Genomic DNA, 7,976 nt, shown 5'->3' on the forward strand with positions numbered 1-7,976 from the left:
AATTGTGCTAGTGGCTATATCCGGCTAAGACCAAGGCATTCGTATGAAGTTATTCTATCCGGGCTAAGACCAAGGCATTTGTGCACGTGATTATATCCGGTTATATTCAAGAATCTTGGGCTGGAGGTGAGTGTTGGTTGCTGTAATGAATTCAATTAGTACACTCGAAAAGCCCAAAGGATAAGGTACGTTATATGTGCATTGGAAAGTCGACATGTTTGAGCAACATTCGCTCAATCGACTAATGTATTTCAGTTATTGAATTGATTGATACTTTGTGAAATTATATAATGATGAAGTGTGAAGTAAGAATGTGTATAAATGAAATGATGCATTTGGCTATGTGAATGTATTGCTGTAATTAGAGTTGATTATATTCCTTGAGACTTACTAAGCATAAAATGCTTACCCGTTGCTTTGGCTCTCGGTTTTCTAGATTTCGTCAAGCAATCGGATTTGGGATCGTTGAAGTCAAGTCATCCACACTATCAAGCCTCCATTTTGGTATAAATTTTTGGTTGAACTTGAAATGGCATGTATAGGACTACCCCTTGTTTGTTAAATATGTTGTGATGTATATATGTACGGCCATGCGAAAATGGCTTGAAAAAGGAAGCATGAACTTAGACTAATTGTGGTTTGTATGTATATATTTGGTGTCATGATGTGGCTATGGCTTGGAAATGGGAATGTTGGTCATATGATCAGCCATTGGCATGGTTAAAATGATCATATATGAATCTATGTATGGCAAGACTAGTTGGTTCATGGAGACTACCAAATAGGTAAGACCTACCTTAAAAACAGATGCTGCCAGCTGCAGTGACGTGAATGTGAAAAATCACCAAAATTCGTAGGAATGGAATTAAATAGTGAATAAGCTATGTAAATGAACCTTGATGAGTCTATTTTCATATGGAAGAAACGAAATGGTCATAGGAGTTACATGTTAAGAGATATTAAAGCTATTGTGAGACAGGGCCAGAACGGTTTCTGGGTTCCCTGTCGCAACTTTAAAAATTTACTATAAATTATCAAAAAAGAATTAGGCGACATACCTTATATGTACAGATTCCATTTTTAGTCTAGTTTCATTAGGAACAAACGACACCAGCATTAAAGCCCTGTACAGAGAGATATTCAAGTTATACCGCGCGAAGGTCAGAGCAGTCGATCCCTGTAACATGGGTGACTTTAACTAATAAACTGTACCAATTGGCCCAACAAAAAATTCTAGAAATAAATCCATGGATGGATATATGAGTCTAAATTCAGGGAAAATTTACGAAACCAGTTTCCAAGTTTTGAAACTCGAGATATGATTTTTAAGGCGACAGTGACGCAGCTATTCCAGCCTGACTGAAAATGTCAAATGGATGGGCAAAACAAGTGAACTTGGCTTGTTAACCCCTCGTGTCCGACACCGGCGATGGTCTCGGGTTCGGGGTGTTACACATAACACACGGTTGTGTAACATGATCATATAGCCACATGGCCTAGACACATGGGTATGCCTGAAGGCCGTGTGACGATATCTCACTTCGCGACAAACACGGGCTGGGACAAACCACACAGGCGTGTGAACTGGCCGTACCACTTGAGAAAAAATTAGATTATCTATCTTCTTTTATTTTTCTTTCATTAATTTTTTTAAGATTCTTTTGTTTTTAAACACGGCTTATCTTTATGATTACTACCAAATTATTCCCCCAATTCTCCTTTTGTTCTTTAGAATCATGTTTGTCCTCCAGCTTTATTTCCAACAACTCGCTCTCGCTAATCCAGGAATTTCATCCATTTTTCATACAGGAAATTTCACTTCTCTCCCTATCTTATTTTTATATTCTAAAATATCTATCTTTATACATTGAGGGCAATGTACATTTAAGTGTGGGGAGGCATTCATTTCATTATCAGAAAAAATCCCTGAACAATTATCTTGTTCTCTTGAAAAGCTCTCATATCATATTTAGGATAACTTATAATTGATTTATGATTTTGATTGATATATCTTGAATTAAAACATAGAGATTTATGCATTGATAGTTTAAACTTTAAGACATTAGAGAATCAAGCATGATAAGTTGATTTTTAAGAATTTAAAATTATAGGTTGTTTCCCCAAGTCTAGGTATTGCTTTGAATTGGAATTCACGAGTCTAAACATCAAAAACCCATAATTTTTGTGAGATTTTTGAGCCTTTTGAGTATCTATTAATTCTTTCATGCTCACTTTTATTATTGCTTTTAGTGCGTCAATATCGAACTGTTATTCTAGAACTTGCTTGAGTATGCATGTCAAGACCACACCAGTTGATTTGATATGTCAAAATGATTAAGGCACCTAGGATTAACCCACTCATGTCATGAAAAGCCCACCTCCACGATTAACCCTTAGTGAACCCCCTTGAGCCTAACAACCCATTTCTTGTATTACCCTTAATATTAACCCTTAACCCATTTTTGTTGAAAGCCCCTCAATTATTTTGATCCCTATTTTTGTCGAGATTCGAGTTGAATAAATTGCTTAGTTATGTCTTGTTTGTAATAGTTAGTCTATGTTATTTAACTTGATCTTAAAAAAAACTATATATACTCATTAGTAATTCCATATTTTGAGAAAAAGATCTGTTGTACGCAAGTGATGATTAACTCTTTTTCTAGTTAGGCAATTTTTCAATTCAATCTCAATTCTAACCCTTTCTTTCAGCTTGTGACCACACCTCATTACAACCCTCTAAATACCTTTTGATTAATGTATCATCTTAAATTATAGTGGTGGAGATTTGATTTTCATGCAAGCCTGTGGTAATGACCTTTCATTTTTGACTACTGAGTGCTTCATTAATTGTCCTTAAAACACCTCGAGTGATTTGAGTGAATCTTTAGTGAGGATGAGAAACTCTGTGATATTTCGAATCAAAGGTAATTACTTAAATGAGGAGAAACACCTATGTTTTCAGAAGAAAATGCTCAACTTGGAATGTTTGAAACTTTTATGTTCTTTTAGTTGAATTCTCAAATGTATGATTACGTATGGATTATTTTGAGATATTATCGATAAAAATTATAAGTTGAGAAGAATTTATTTTTATTATGAGTTGAGGATTTTGCTTAAGGACAAGCAAATGCTTAAGTGTGGGGGTATTTAATAAACCATAATTTATACATACTTTTACCCCATGTTTAACGCGTTTTATGGATGATTTCCTATTAGAATTGGTGAATTCGATGCTTCTAATGCTTTAATTTCATGTTTTATACTTAAGAGAGAATAGGAGAGCGAAAGGAATGAGGAACAGGCTAAAAATGGAGAAAATGGGCCAAAGTACGAAACCAACACAGCCTGGACTTCCTCACACGGGCAGCCCACACGGTCGTGTCAATCTGGTAGAATCGAAGCATGACTCACACGGGTGGAACACACGCCCGTGCCATTCTAATAGGCTCGAACACGGCCTGAAATAATCGCACATAGGCGTGTCCCTACCGAGCCCAAGTTGAATCCAATTCGGAAAAGGCCACTTTTGAAGGCTCATAGGCATTCCAAAGCCTAAAAATACACCTTAGAAGAGGAGAAAAGAGGACACACAGAATAGGGAGTAAGGAATTACTCCAAGGAAGCCGATTGATTCATCTCAGAAGCTGGATTCATCATCAAGACTAAATATCTCTCCTCAATTCCCCTTCAGGAGTTTTGGGTTTTCTTTATGTTTTGTATTCTTTATTATTTTGAGATGTTTTCTTATTTAGTTATGAACTAAATTCCCTAAATACCTAAGGGGAATGAAACCTAATACGAATCTTGTTATTATTTTCTGAATTGTATGATAAATATTTAACTTGTTCTTAATTATGTGTTCTTAATTCTTGTTTTGATATCCCAGGATACTGACTCAAGATAAGCTCTTATTTAGAGAAGGAATAGACCCTGTCTAAGAGTACATTTGTCATAATTAAGCGGAGTGGATTGCGCGCCTAGACATAGGGTGACAAGATTTTGCCAGATTAGGGTGAAACCTAATAAGGGGATCCATAGATCGAGTTAATACAACCTTAGGGTATTAATTAGAGAGAGGTCTCAATTATTTAATCTAGGGATTAGATGTTATTAGTCTTGAATAGGGATAATAACATTACTTAGGGATCTCTACGGAACAAGTTAAATGAATAAATCGTCTGATTCAGAGCTAGAATAACAAGTACAGTCTAGGTGGATTTTTCCTTAGGTATTGTCTTAATTCAATCAATTTTCCGAAAAGCAATTCCCCAATTCTATTCTTTGTGAGTTTTTAGTTTAGATAATTTGTTAGTTAAAACAAAACCCCATTATTCCTAGGCTAGATAACAAAAAGACAATCATTACTAGTACTTTTAGTTCCTTTGGGTTCGACAATCTGGTCTTGCTAAAACTATACTACTGTTCGATAGGTACACTTACCTACATCACGATAATAGTTAGTTTTAAGAACGATTAATTATAAATATTTAAAACCTATCACAAAATCATGGGATCATGCTCCTTTTCTTCTTCTTCGAAGCAGGGACAACAATTTTCTTTCCTCGTGAGGATGACATAGTATATCTGCAGTGAACAAAAATCGAAGTTTAATCAATATGCCCCAAGAATAGTATGGAAAATCAAGACTAAATATGAATATTTCATGAGATTTACGTACTAGATGATACAAACTAAAACAACTAAATAGATCAAGTTATAGGATTATGGGAATAATGCAGCTGGAATATGAATGAATGCATATGGGTAAGCATAAATTTCATGGAAACAAGGAAAAATGAAAGAGTATAACATAATGTAGTAACTAAAATGACAAAATTTTTATAAAACAAGCATAAGTATTTTAATATTCTAACTATGAATATTCATTCAAAATAGTTCAATAGAGCAGAGAAATCATGAAATAAGCAACATATTTAAAGAAAAAATAGAGAGAAAAGAGTAAACAAATGCAAACGGAAGGTGCTTGGGGAGTCAGAATCGGTGTTGTAGGCGGTGCACGGGCGTGAGGGGTAGGGCGTGTGAAGTTTCAGCGGCTAGGGTTAGGGATTTTTGGGGAGGGAGATGATGAATAGTGAGGGGTTTATATAGATTTCGGGGCACACGGCCGTGGGACATGCCCATGTGGCCTAATTTTTTGCCCGTGTGTTTCGCAAATTTTGAATTTGGGCGTGTCTAGCATTTGGCCCAGGCCCGTGTTCTTTGTGCGTGTAGGTGCACACAGCTGTGTCGCACAGCTGTGTCTTGCTTCGTTCGCTTCTCCCACGCCCGTTTACATAGGTCCACACCCGTGTTCATTTGACAGGTTTGCCCACGGGTGATGGGCACGAGCGTGTCGCACGCCCGTTCTAATTTGACAAGTTCACCCACGGTTTCAAGGCACAGGCGTGTCGCACGCCCATGTTGTTTTAGCAGGTTCACCCACGGCCATGTAGCACAGCCGTGGCGACTCATCGCTTCCCATGTTGGGGAAAAAAATTTGCCCTATTTTCACACGGCCTAATGCACGCTCGTGTGCCTGGCCTTGTGGTCTTTAGAAAGCCTGCGTTCCATGATTCGGTTAGTATGTTAGATGTTAAAAGCTAAAATTTAAAGAAATTAATACTGTTAGTGCTCGAGTTGCCTCCCAAGAAGCGCTTACTTATAGTCTTAGCTCGACCTACCTCTCTGGTGTGTGATCATGGTGGCTCGAGGAGTTTACACTCCTCATCCCTGCTATCAACTTTATCAACATAAGGTTTAAGACGAGTATTGTTTACCTTAAATGTGCCAAATTTGGGAGGTATTACCTTGACTGTACCATATGGGAAAATACTGAGTACCGTAAGAGGAATTTCTTCATTAGGTTCAGAAGTGGCAGTGTGAGGATCTGCTACATCTAGTAGTACTTTGTCTCCAACCTTAAGTTGATTTGGTGAGGTATTGAGCTTGTCCTAGCTTGGTTTTGGTTTATCGAGTGTTCTCAGTTTCTGTATCCCCATTCATCTAGCTCCTCGATTAGTAGCCTTCGTTCTTCATAGATAGGTCATTTGTTATTATTTGAACACGGCTCATATGTGTTCTTCGAAACTGTTTCCTGCATAGAGGGTTTCACCACATTATCAGTACTAGTAGAATGATTTATACAACCACCTTCAATTTTTGATATGTTACTCGAATTACGAGCTTGAAGGGAGATTGTTTAATCTCCCACACGAAGTGTGAGTTCACCTGTACCAACATCAATAATGGTTCTAGCAGTCGCTAAAAAGGGTCTCCTAAAATTAAAGGTGCGTTACTATCCTCTTCCATGTCTAAAACAGCAAAGTCTACTGGGTATATAAATTTATCGATCTTAACAAGAACATCTTCAATGATACACCTAGGAAATCTAATGGTTTTATCACCCAATTGAATGCTCATCCTAGTTTGTTTGGGTTTCCCAAGACCTAGCTGTTTAAACATTTTATAAGGCATAACATTAATGTTTGCCTCTAAGTCAGCCAATGCATTATGAACATCTAAACTACCAATTAAACAAGGAATCGTAAAAGTCCCTGGATCCTTCAATTTGTTGGGTAGCTTATTCTGTAATATGGATGAGCAAATTGCATTCAACTCCACATGCGATGCCTCATCCAACTTTCATTTATTTGTTAAAAGCTCCTTTAAAAACTTGACTGCGTTTGGCATCTGTGAAAGGTCTTCAATAAACGGTAAGTTAATATGTAGTGTCTTTAAAAGTTTAAGGAATTTACCAAATTGTTCGTCTAATCGGTCTTTCCTTGTCGCGTTGGGGTATGACACACGAGGTTTATATTATGTACTTACCGGCTTTGGGTCATTGTGGCCTACCTCATCCTTACCTTTGCTTACCACCGTTTCTGGCCTTGGTTTTGCAACTAACCCTTCCTCATCTTGAATGGAAATCGCGTTGAGTTGCTCGCTTGGGTTAGATTCAGTGTTGCTTGGCAGGCTACCTTGTGGTCATTTGGAAATCAACTTGGCTAGATGTCCAATCTGAGCTTCGAGCCCCTTGATTGGTGCTTGTTGATTTTTGAGTGTTGTCTCGGTATTCTGAAAACGAGCTTCTGACACCGACATGAATCTGATTAGCATCTCCTCAAGGTTCAGCTTTTTCTTTTGTTGGTACGGTGGTTGCTGAAAGCCTAGAGAGGGTGGTGGTCTCTGATTTCCTTGGCCTCCCTATGAAAAATTTGAGTGAAACCTGCATTGTAAGTATTGCTATAAGGATCATTTTGAGATCGAGAATTGTTACCCATGTAATTTAACTGCTCGTTCTCCATGTTGTGGCCATAAAGTGGGTATTTTGAACTGCTCGATCCACCTCCATTTACTTCACATTGCATTACTGGGTGTACCTGTGAGGAACCAAGTAAACCATCAATTTTTCTATTTAATAATTCTACTTGATTTGAGAGCATGGTGACCGAATCGACGTTAAAAACACCGACTGCTTTCGTTGGCTTTGTCCTCATACTTGCCACTGATAGTTATTCAGTGACAACTCTTCTATAAATTCATAAGCATTTTCAGGTGTCTTATTATTGATAGTTCCGCCAGTGGTTGCATCAATCATCTGTCGAGTCGAAGGGTTCAGGCCATTGTGAAATGTTTGGACTTGTAGCCATAGTGGTAACCCATGCTGAGGGAATCTTTGCAAAAGGTCCTTGTATCTCTCTCATGCATTGTAGAGTGTTTCTAAATCCATCTGCACAAAAGAGGAGATATCATTACGTAATTTGGTTGTTTGAGCCGGCGGAAAATATTTAAAAAAAAAACTTTCGGTCATTTGTTTCCAAGTACTGATTGACCCTCGTGGTAACAAGTTCAACCACTGTTTAGCTTTGTTCCTCAATGAAAAGGGAAACAATTGAAGGCGAATGGCGTCATCAGAAACGCCATTAATTTTAAAAATGTTAAAAATTCTAAGAAATTCCCCAAGTGAGCGTTGGGAT

The 7,976-nt window shown here is 37.6% G+C and overlaps 1 non-coding gene across 1 annotated transcript; it reads left to right on the forward strand.

The window, feature by feature from the left end:
• The first annotated feature begins 7,655 nt into the window (after positions 1-7,655).
• LOC128279860 (small nucleolar RNA R71) lies at positions 7,656-7,762 on the forward strand. The gene has a single exon (XR_008270053.1). It is a non-coding gene; the product is annotated as a small nucleolar RNA R71 (small nucleolar RNA).
• The last annotated feature ends 214 nt before the right edge of the window (positions 7,763-7,976 follow it).

The sequence above is a fragment of the Gossypium arboreum genome, chromosome 8 (genome assembly GCF_025698485.1).
Source record: "Gossypium arboreum isolate Shixiya-1 chromosome 8, ASM2569848v2, whole genome shotgun sequence".
Taxonomy (NCBI): Eukaryota; Viridiplantae; Streptophyta; class Magnoliopsida; order Malvales; family Malvaceae; genus Gossypium; species Gossypium arboreum.